Source organism: Polypterus senegalus, chromosome 5, assembly GCF_016835505.1.
Source record: "Polypterus senegalus isolate Bchr_013 chromosome 5, ASM1683550v1, whole genome shotgun sequence".
NCBI classification, from domain to species: domain Eukaryota; kingdom Metazoa; phylum Chordata; class Cladistia; order Polypteriformes; family Polypteridae; genus Polypterus; species Polypterus senegalus.
The window spans coordinates 112,394,970-112,407,367 of record NC_053158.1 but is presented as its reverse complement, the minus strand read 5'-3'; the positions used below and the strand labels follow the sequence as shown (position 1 = coordinate 112,407,367).

The following is a 12,398-nucleotide window of genomic DNA, read 5'->3' as shown; positions in this document are numbered from 1 at the left end:
GTACACTTTGCGTAAAGCCACTCACATTTTCATGGTAGCTCCAACTCTGGTATACGCAAGTTCTCCAGTCGGCTTTGCAAACTAACAGCACCCAGCGTCAAAGCAGTGCTACTGTTCCTGTGTGGTTATCCTTTCTTTTTTAGATCCACATCCCTGACGCGGCTTTATCATATACACTGAAACTAACTTCATATTGTTTATTAGTTTAAGGCATCTGATTGTAGTTAACCTGTAACAATATAATGGTCCAGGGTTAAGCCAAAGTATTCCAAATACCACAGCTGCTTTAGCATGATCACTCTCACTGCACTTTCTTTGCCTTCTTTCAGCTGCTCCCGTTAGGGGTTGCCACAGCGGATCATCTTTTTCCATATTACTCTCACTGCACCACTCGTAGTATTTATATCACTGTATCTGAGTGGGGAATCACAGATCTACAGCAGCTGATCGGAAAGAGAGTTATTGGTATACAGCATCAAGCACACGCTACCTCATCCATGTTGTCTACTGAACTGCTCTCACATGTCAAATGCTTCACAGCCTTTCCTGTACGGACCTCGCGGTTCAGAAACAGTTTCATCCCAAGAACTATAAATGCACTCAATCAGTCCATCAAGTGCTCCTTGTAGAACTGTTTGTACTTATAAGTACAATTACCTCACTGTAGACTTGCACTACAGTTATAATATTGCACAACCTGAGCCACTTTATAAAGCGCATATTTACATATGATGATGATATCATTTTTAAGATGAAATGCAGCAAAATATGTTTATTATATTATACAGATAAAACTTTAACTTAATTTAAATAATCTATATTTTTAATAATTAAACATGTGAGGACACGGTGCTGCAGCGCTAGCGTCGCGCCTTGTTCCTGCCTCGCGCTGTATTCTTGCTGGTGCTGACGCGACATTGGATGGATAGATGGATAGAATAATTAAACACATACTACGAAGATATTTCAATGTTCCTTTTTTTGTTCAAGTTTTGAAGAATCGGCGTTCTAAGTTTACAGATGGCTTAATGTCTATTACAGAGCTGATTATGTGGCGATTGGGTATTTGGAGAAAGAAAAGTAAGGACAGGAAGTGGGGGGTAGTATGTTTGAAAGAGACAGTACTATTACAATAAAGTATTTCATCGAAGGTCGCGCATGGCGCAGCAAGGATCTTACGTGAGACAGGAACAATCACTGTGCCACCATGTTCCCATGATTAATAACATGCTTTAACTCCTATCATCATGAAAATGATATCACATATACATCTCAGTATTTTAATTATTCAGAGAGCTGTAATATCACGAATGTAATGGATTCTGTGTCCTGTTGGAGGAAGAGAAAGCCCGGAAAAATGTAGTGATTCACACACATAGAGTAGAAGATAAAATACAAAACAAAGCATTTCACGTGCTACTTTAGTTACGATGAGATTTGAGAAACTAATAAATTAAACGATTTTAAGATGAAATTTATGATGATCTACTTTAATGACAAAATAAACTACGTGATAAAAGTAGAAATTTCAAGAATAAAGTAGACATTTCGTACCTTTTTCCCCACTGTGTGCCTTTTTTTTTTTCTCTGTACCGTGTCACGCGCGCGCAAGTAGGAGACCGCGGACGGACCTTAACACGCTTGGGAAGACATTCGCCGGCAGGGAGTGGAGGGGTACTAATCTTTCTCCTTTTCTTTCTTACAGAAAAAAAGACGCTCCGCTGCCATAAGCCTCATTTCTTCCTGCAGCAAGTTACTTGCGCCCTTCCTCCTCCATTGTTCCTGACGTCATTGATCCCATCTTTCCCCACGGTTCCTTCCTAGAATCCCTCCACTTCCGGCTCCTCCTCCATAAAATGGCAGCTGACGCCATCTTTGGTGTCGTGCATATGTACTGTTTTGAGTTTATGTATTTGACCTTGGATTTTTGTTTATTGTGGATAATTTTGCAGTATACGGGGCCGGAAACCCCAAACCTTTATGCTGTCTGCTTATTCATTTATTACACCTAATAAGCATTCATATGACACTCAGACAGTGGGCTACGACTCACCTTTTCATGGCGACTTTGATATGTGACAATTTCTTTTTTTATTTCGGGCGCTGTGCGACTTTGTGAACTTAAACTTTTGAGTTTCTCCAACACACTATGTCACTCGATCAACTTCCTTTTGTTGTTTATACCACTGTTTAAACCAACAAATACTACGTTTTTCCTTGCCTCTACTTGGTATTTGCTGAAATTCTTCTATTGTCCCTCGTGCTTTTGCCATTGCCTTTTCACAGAAGACTGAGCTTATCACTAGAATTACCAGAGTCTACGAGAAAACTTGTAAATCTGGCCCACCATAAATCCATTCGCACTCCTCCGTCAGCGTCTTTTGTCCTGTAAATGTGCTAATTAAGACAAGCAGCCTGCTATTCCATTCCCCCACTGACTTAGAACGTGCCCAAACTTCTCCCAGCTCGTGATTATCAGCTTGTTTGATTATCAGGGAGTGAACTGCTGGAGTTTTAGAGTGGAAATAATAGATTGTTATTTGGAACACATGCATTTCATGTGTGTTCCGTTTCTACAGTAATCTGTGTAAACACATTGCTAAAACAGAAACTTTTTCATATTTTAGTAATAAATGTTACAAAATGTAGGCATAAACTATAGAATGTGTGAAGCCTGAAGTCCAAAGATCAAATAAACACTTTCACAAAAGGTTCAAGGACAATACAACAGCTTCCGTGGCGTAGCGGTAAGATTTGCTGACTTGTAATCAAGAGGCCACCAGTTCGATCCCCACTGCCTCCTATATTTGCCGTTTTCAGTAGTGAGCTGCTCTTATCTATACTAATAAAAGGCAAAGCCCTCACTGACTGACTGACTCACTGACTCATCACTAATTCTCCAACTTTACGTGTAGGTAGAAGGCTGAAATTTGGCAGGCTCATTCCTTACAGCTTCCTTACAAAAGTTGGGCAGGTTTCCTTTCGAAATTCTACGCTTAATGGTCATAACTGGAAGCTATTTTTCTCCATTTACTATAATAGAGTCGAGCTCGAAAGCCGGGGGGGTGGGGGGTGGGGGGGCGGAGTTTCGTGTGGCATCATCACGCCTCCCACATAATAACATGAACTGACTATCAACGCAGTACGTAGAAAACCAGGAAGAGCTCCAAAAAGCGCTGAAGAAAACATGCATTATATAATTGAGAAGGCAGCGAAACAATAAGAAGCGAGCGAGTGACATATACAACCATATTCATGAGTGCTGCTACTTCAGAAACAAAGCACGGTGTAAACCTAAAGTTTAAATTAAGTTCATAGACAAGCTGCCGCTGGCGTTTGTCATGCCCACGGGTAATGCAGGATACAAGTTTAATGAGAGGATGCAGGATATAAACGAGAGTTTTGATCACTCTGTAACTAAGTTAAAATTGCAGGTGAAGGGCTGTGCTTATGCAAATTCTGAGAGACTGTGTTTGTGGGGGATTGACAGTTAAGGCAGGTGGGGGAGTCACGTCATCATCTCCCGTCCCATTCACCTCATTTCGCTCTGAGCTGAGCTCCGCAGCTAACGCAGTCTTACAGAATTGACTTTGTGACGCTGCTACCAAATACTCACAGAAAAATCCACAAGTTAATGCACACGCTGTCTCTAGAGTTTCTCCACACTGAATACTCCAGGCACTACTTACAAAAGGTTACATTGACAATCGTGTTACGTTATTTTTAAAATGTTTCCTTTTCTTAGCACAAGCACAGCTGAGAAGCTTCGATGCATGTGCTCCATAACGCGTTAAAAAATAATGCATTTAATTACACTTTCAATTCCAAGCATAGGGGAACTTCTGTCAATGCATGATTTCCTGGTACACCAATTACATTGATCAGCGCTTCCCGATTCATTTTACCCTCGCACCCCCTTGGTTTGAGAAGAAGTATGAAAAAATATGAGGTTAACACAGAAAAACAGATCACCAATTGAAGCTTTATGAATAATCAATTCGCCTTCAATAATTGTTTTGGTAAAGCCATTCTCAGTGTAATCCTCCATACATTTTATAAATTTTCCGCCACTAGCCATGATTAAATGAACGGTGAAAAAGTAAGAGCGAAGCGAGGGTGACTTATTCAGGCAGGCAGGCAACAGCTCAATAGCTCGAATTTGGATACAAGTAGGTTCTATTTAGTCCCCAGAAATATCTTTGGTAGGAATGGAAGTTGAATTTGGTCTTTAAATTTCTATGGTAAAGAAAAAGTTATGCAATGATGACTAAATTTAACTATATAAAGTCATTTCTGAATATATAAAGTCAAAACTTGAATATATAAAGTCAGCGCTGGAATATATAAAGTCAAAACTTGAATATATAAAGTCATTCCCAAATATATAAAGTCAAAACCTGAGTATATAAAGACGGCCTTGGAATATTTCGGAATATACTGTATAATGTAAGCACTGGAATATATAAAGTCAAAACTTAAATATATAAAGTCAGCGTCGGAATATATAAACTCAGCGCTGGAATATATAAAGTCAAATCTTGAATATATAAAGTCAGCGTCGGAATATATAAAGTAAACGCTGGAATATATAAAGTCAAAACTTAAATATATAAAGTCAGCGCTGGAATATCCATCCATTTCCCAACCCGTTGAATCCGACCACAGGGTCAAGGGGGTCTGCTGGAGCCAATCCCAGCCAACACTGGGCGCAAGGCAGGAACCAATCCTGGGCAGGGCACATGCATCATTTTCAAAACATTAACTGAACAGTGTTTTTTTAATTTATTTTTCTGAATACATTTTTGTTAACTTAGTTCAGTTCAGAGTCGTTTCAATCAATATACTATATTTTGACTTTGACTTTATATATTCAGGAATGAGTTTATATACTCCGATGTTGACTTTATATAATCAGGAATGACTTTATAAATTCCGACAATGACTTTATATATTCAGGTTTTGACTTTATATATTCCAGCGCTGACTTTATATATTCAAGTTTTGACTTTATATATTCGGGAATGACTTTATATATTCAAGTTTTGACTTTATATATTCCAGCGCTGACTTTATATATTCAAGTTTTGTCTTTATATATTCCGACAGTGACTTTATATATTCAAGTTTTGACTTTATATATTCTGACAATCAATGTATTTGCCTGTTTGGCACCCCATAGTATATGTGTGTGTGTATATATGTACACATGTATGTATGTATGTATATATATATATATATATATATATATATATATATATATATATATATATATATACTTGAGTGGCTGGACCAGGCCCACTTACGTAACACCTGGCTGCGGCAGATAGAGGGTCATTTCCCAAGGGTGGGACTGGACCATGTGTCTGCCTGGGGGGTTGCCAACCAGGATCCCGAGATGTGTTGTCGTTTAGTAGGTATGGCAACACACTGTACCGGTGCATGCTCCCCAACTTGACTTGACTTTTACGCACAGCTGGGACATGTAATATTAATGGCCAATCATATACAACAATAAATTGTTAGAATGGATAGAGATTAAGATTCAGCTGTAACAAACGTTTCCCTGCATGTGGCTTGAAGTAGGTGGGATCTTTGATAAAAGAAGATTCATTCAGCTGTGATATGTTGCTCACCTCTGTACATATGCATGTAAATTGTGTTTTTTAATAATGAAAGAAAGCAGACAACATGGAAACTTATGATTTACTTGAAAGAAGATACGCTTGAGTATGTAAAAATACCATTATCGTTTTTGACTGACTTGTGGGTTTACTGCAATGTACACAAACAACACTGAAATAAGGCTGTTTTCCACTGATAAGACATCTTGTGCATGAGTGGCTACTGAAGGCGGGCCATTTAGAGGATCCATTCCAAATTAAAAGAACAGTCCCTCAGCTTAATAGGTTAAAATTGAAGGTCACAGATTTTATGTCCCAGTGCACTGAAACATTTGATATGGGACATGGGGAATTTTACTGTATATCCAATAATTTGAGAACTTATCTGCAGCTGATTTGTAAGTATGCCGGATTGCTAAATAACAGCCATTCTCTACATCATTTCGTGTCCATTCTTTCAAGAATTATAAGAGAAGCTACATGTCAGGAAACAGGGCAATTTTATGGCCAAATTGCTCACAGCAACAATTTTTGTTATCTTTAACTTAACTTAAATTTAAACTTTTTAGTTGATAATCTTAGCGTGAACAATTTCAATAATTCTTACTGCTTTTGTCTGTCACATGTCAAGTCCACAAGATAACCTTGCTTTGTGAAATGTAACCATCCTCACCTAAAGAGGATGATCTCTCTGTGCAAAGAGTGCCCATACATAAAACTGGATCATACATGAGGGATCTGGGTGGTGATGGACTCTCTGTTTTCAACAATATCCCAAGTTAGAGAATCACAGAAGTTCTTATACATGAAAGAAAAAAAAATCCAAGTAAAAGTACTAAATAAATAGATATTAACCTGTGAGAATCAGATATTAAGCTTACTCACTGGGCAGAAATAAAAAATCAAGTGTTGTATGGGGGCTCCAAGATCCTTCAGAAAAACCCTTCATCTTAAACATAACTCTGGTATTAAAACAAGTCCACAAAACTATATTAGAGCTTATAAGTAATTTGGAACATGTGTTAAGTTAAATGATGCCTCTAAACCAGTTCTGAATCAGTGTGAGTAGGTGTGTGTATGATCTGTATTTTATTCAGTTGACCTCATCTTTACTCACAATCTCCATTGAAAGTAAACCACTGGATTAAGTAATCTTTGTTACTCACTTTAGGTCAATATCTCTTTTTTTACCTTTCTCCCCTTTCCTTCCTTTTAATCAAATGCTTTAATCAAATACATTTGTATACATTTTTTCTAATGAAAAAAAAAAATAACAACATGGAAGTCCTACCCACCACACCCCAGGGTATGGTAGCCAAACACAAGTCTCGCTCACCTTCCTATCTTTACAAATGGACAAAATGCTTCCAGCTTGTATTCTTGCCTATTGGAAATGTGCCAAGACAGTGACAAACAACAATAGTCCAATACCACATATCTTTCTTTTGTGTTAAAGATACTATATGCTGTGATGAAACACTGAGCCTTTGTATAAAAGTTGTAGTTTGCTCTAAGTACCTTGTTATTGTAGTTGCATTATTGAGTTTTGTCTTTGCATATAAGTCTTCAGAATTTTTTTCTTGCCCAACCCATTTGGACAACTTTCTCTGTTCTTCCTGTCCTTCTATACTGTACTATAAGACCTTCCACTTAGACCGGACAACTATTTCCATTTTATACACAGAACATATTTTATTTTACCGTATCTCCAGTTCTTAATATCTGCTATTTATCATGCCTTCCATTCAGCCATGATCCATATTACTATATAGTATGTAATACTTGGCTAAATAGGATACCAATAAAATTAGAAAATTAATTTTGTTGATTTTTATTGCAGAATGTTTGAGAAATGGAAATTTACAGTGTAATAACTGTTCGAAATGACAATGGGAAATGGGGGATTGTTATGGGTAGAAAAATACAAATATGCCTAGACTGAGATGAATGATCATCACCTGCCATTATATTCCAGTATTTTGACACATGAAATGTAAATATTAATTGCTCAGCCATTAGTCATACTCAAATAACAGTAGCTATATAATTTAGCTTAAGTATATATCACAAGAAAAATAGCTTCAATAACCGAAACAGGGCTAAACAGCTCCACAGTTAGATCCAACCATTATAGTTCCACCAAAAACAAATACTGTACTTATTTTCACATGACTGAGAACATTCTAAAAATTACAAAAAAAAAAAAATTAAACTGCAAATTTTAAATATGGAAAAAGTAATTACAGCTCTACATTTATCACTACCTCAAATACCTAAAATTAGAATCAGGTACAAATGATTAGATAGAGGATCTTCGAGGAACCTGTCTTATTTAAACGTCAAACATTTAGTTTCATTTGCTCTTGTTGTTGAAGTGTGTGTTATCATCAGCCTAGATCAAAAGAGCTGATTAAGGCCTTCAGAAAGAAGGTTTACAGATGCCTGTGTGTCTGGGAAGGGATTTTAAAAGATGTTTAGACAATTGGAAATCAACCTTTCCACTGTCTGAATTCAAACAACTGCCAACTTGTCCAAGACAGGCTGCACCAGCAAGTTCAGCCTGACTGAACAACATAAAATGCTGAAAGATTTCTTGAAGAACCCCAGAATTTCATCTAGGGACTTACAGGCAGCTGCTGCAACTGTTGATGACAAAGTACATGAGTCTACCATTAGAAAGAGGCTGCACAATTTGTTTCTACATAGGACGTGTTCCAGGAGGAAATATTTGGAGTCCAGAAAGAACATCAAGACCAGACTAAAGTTTATCCATGAAAACCTAGATAAAGACCATGACTTCTAAAACATTGTGCTCTAACCAAATGAGGCAAAGAGACAGTTATCTGACCAAAGTACCAGAGGACACGTTTGTCAAAAACCAATGTAATCAATTAACCAGAAGATCCATTGTAAAGGCCATCTGTAAAGTATGATGATGGAAATGTTATGGTTTGGGGCTACTTTGCTGTATCAGGGCCTGAACAGCTCACTATCACTTACTATCACTCACGTTGTGAATTTCCCCTTGGGATTAATAAAGTATCTATCTATCTATCTATCTATCTATCAGTATGAATTCTTCATTGTACCAGGGAGTGCTTGAAAGTAATGTGAAACCATCTGTCCAGAGATTGAGGCTCAATCAAAAGTGAGCCTTGCCTGTGAACAAACCATTAATTCACCAATGAATGACTGAAAAGAAAGAAATGTAGGGTTCTGAAATGGCCAAATCAAAGCCCAGATCTGGATTCCTTCAAGATTCTGTTGCGGAACTGAACTGGGATGTGCATGAAAGATACCCTTCAAGGATCACTTAGCTGAAGTAATTCTACATGGAGGAGTAAGAAACACTTCTGGCAAAGGGGTCAATACCAGCTATTAGAGCCAAGGGGGTAACTACTTTTTCCACAGACAGAAATTGCATATCTGTTCATTTAATGTACTGTAAAGTGAAATTTTCATTTTTTATCTTTCAATTACATCACCTTTATCACATTGTTTAAATGAAGACCAAATCTTGATATGTCCACATTAAAAAGAAAAAAAAAATTTTATAGGATGTATTTACTGCTTCAGACAAACAAAATCAAATGCAGGTGGATCCTGCTTATAACTAGTATCAGTGTGCAGTATTAACATGCTTCCCTTGTTCCAGGGGGCTGTAATACAAAAGTAATCAGTCCTCCTGTCCGCAATGGTGCTGAGGGTGTTATTACTGTCTACTACCCCCCAGGAGTATCATTAGGTATTAGAGACAGCTTGAGGGCAGAAAGGCCAAATGAATCTGCACCCACATTGGCCTGATCAACCCCAGCATGACATTCGTAGCCTTTTATTGTTTAACATAAAAGGTTTGTTGTAGTGTGTCAAATTACATTTATTTAATGTGGCTTCGGGTGAAAGAAAGCTTGGGAAGTGGATTACATCTCAATGGAGACTCATTTCATAATTACTGTGATCGTTGCTATTAGCCAGTGTACAATATCATTCCTAATTTGGCCATTACTTATTCTGACAGGACAGCCAATTCCGTTTTGAAGAGTGCACTGAACACAGCAGGAGATCCCAGAGCCAGTACTGAGAATCCCCAGAACACCTACAGCTAAAGGCCATGTTTCTTGTTTATGTGGGGGTATTGGGAATGGGACTTTTTTTTTTTTTTTTAAGTTGAATTCATTGCCGTTCCAGTAATAAAACTCAGTTCGTCTGAATACAAAAATATCAAGGGGCAAGGATTAGGCTTCTCAGTGAAAATACGATGGTCAGAAAGATATAGGTTTCATGAAAACATTTCTAACAATGCATTGTGCACTGTCTTGTGATTTCTAACTGTGACAGAACTATAAAGATCACAAGTTATTTTCTTGTTTAGGTTATTTTTTCATTAAAACTGTAGTGTGATCTGTATTAAGATGTTACTAATAAAATGGAAATATCACCCTTGAAGTGATTATGCTTTAAATGCATTTTAATTATGCATTTAATTCTGATGAGTTAATATGAGAAAAAAAAGAAAACAGCTTTATACATGTCCATCCATCCATCATCCAATCTGCTATATCCTAACTGCAAGGTCACGGGGGTCTGCTGGAGCCAATCCCAGCCAACACAGGGCGCAAGGCAGGAAACAAGCCCCAGGCAGGATGCGAGCCCACCACAGGCTTTATACATGTCCAGAAACAAAAAAAAAACCAAAACAAAACAGAATATGTACATTTTTTTTACACGTTTAACAGGAAACACCACCTTCATTTATACTGGTTCCATTTCATCTCAGTTTACTCATATCTTCCATATTTCTGAAGAGGAAATTCTATTAAAGTAGGTTGACCGTTCTTGCCTTTAATAAATCCCATTGCCAAATCTGACAGAACTGCATTGTTGTAGGACTGTGGTATTACAAAGAGCAGCTAGCTTTTATCATTTCCTATTTTGAACGGTGGATTCTGTCTGGGTACTGTCACACACGTGCATTTAGGGGACAGTCAAAAGGTTCAACCACGCGTGAAAGATCGAAAGATGGGGGAGAAGATGAAGTACTAATGCTTTTTTTCTCTTAACTAAACAGAAAAACTACAGAGTAAAACGGCCATACTGGTCATCACGTCCCGCTCAGATAAAAGACTCCTCGGCTGGCTCCGGGGGATCGCCATAATCTGGACGGCCGCGATGACTGCAATCCATCAACCACTCCTGACGTCACTTCCGGCTACTTCGTTTGACATCAGCTTCAGACTTGACTGCACCTCCTCCCCGTTAATTGCATTTCCTTTATTTTGTGTATAAAAGAACCAAAGAGAGACCTTTATTTTGTCAAATGTTTTACTTTGAACAGGACGCTACACCCAGTATACAGGGAGGATCTCCAACACTGAACCTGAGTTTCTGTATGTTTATTCCATCACAGATTGGCATAGCTGGCAGGATTCACTGTTCGAACGATGTCAGAAGAACAGGACCTCAATACTGTGCTTGGAACTATCCTGACGGAGCTGCAGACACTAGAAATGCAGCTCGGAGATACCCGGACACAGTTGATGGAAACAGGAGCTCATGTCACTGCTGCAGAGGTGATAAAGCCGTAGGCCATTCGACTTCCACCTTCTCCACTAGTTGCTTTAGCAGAGGGGGATGATATTGAATCCTTTTTGTTGGTATTTGAACGCACTGCACTCCGTAACCTTTTGCCGAGATCGGAGTGGACAAACATTCTCGCAACACACCTCAAAGGCAAGGCACATCATGACCTACCCAAAAGGGATGCCACTATATAGGACAGCTTGAAGATGGAAATACTCCGATGCTATAGCATCACCTCAAACCTGCAGGCGAGGGAATGGAGGCAGTGGAGATTTGACTCCAATCATGATGCTAGGGGACAAGCCTTTGAAATTTGGGGCAAAATAAGTAGGTGGCTATGCCCTGACATTAATAGTGCATGACAGGTTGTAGAGCAGATCACGTGCGAGGCCTAAGTAACGGCGCTGCCTGACCATCTCGTCCAGCGGGTTTGTAGGAAGTCCTAATCCAACATGGACACCCTGATAGAAGTTATAGAATGTCACCAGGCGGCATCGCGGATGGAGAGGTCTGAGCGGTCTGCTCGCTTAGCCTGACAGGGATGTGTCACTAACTCCGAGCCTCCTGGTGCTCCCCTGAGCCACCGGCTAGACCCAAAGAGATAATCCCCAGTATCCCCCGCTGTTTCATGTGTGGAGAACTGGGACACATTGTCACTGCCTGCCCCCTTTCTACGGAACTAATGGAGTGCACCTGGGTGAGGGGAGAAAGGTATAGTGCTTTGGCGAACCCCCTGTCTCTTCCAAACACAGGAGTGGTATTAGTAAATGGACACCAGGTGAACGCTATGTTTAATACCGGGAGTAACATGTCTGTTGTTCCTCGCTGTTTCATCCTACCATGACAATTCAAAAGTCTATGACAAGCCTAACCTGTATACATGGGGAGACCAAGCATTACAGAACCGCTCACTGCGTCATCACATGGGAAGGCACACCCAAAACTTCATTAGTGGGCGTGTTGCCTAACCCTCCCTTTCCGGGTGATTCTTAGGCGAGACTAGTCACAAGGAAAATGCGGTCAGGATTTCTCCACTCCTAATGAAAGGTTGGGCCTTATAGTGGATGGGGATTCCCCGGCCATGACTGTCTCCACACCGTGTAATGTAGGGAGACTGAGTGATGCCGCAGGCCCAGCAGGTGGGGTGACGCCCAGCGTGGTGGCCAAGCCAGAGGAGGAAACACCCGCCGGGGAGAT

General features: G+C 39.3%; 1 protein-coding gene across 1 annotated transcript in view; it reads right to left on the bottom strand.

Moving 5' to 3' along the window:
• The window catches only part of agap3 (ArfGAP with GTPase domain, ankyrin repeat and PH domain 3), an 843,333-nt gene that overhangs the window by 108,771 nt on the left and 722,164 nt on the right, over positions 1–12,398 (bottom strand). The gene's annotated exons all lie outside the window — the stretch shown is intronic.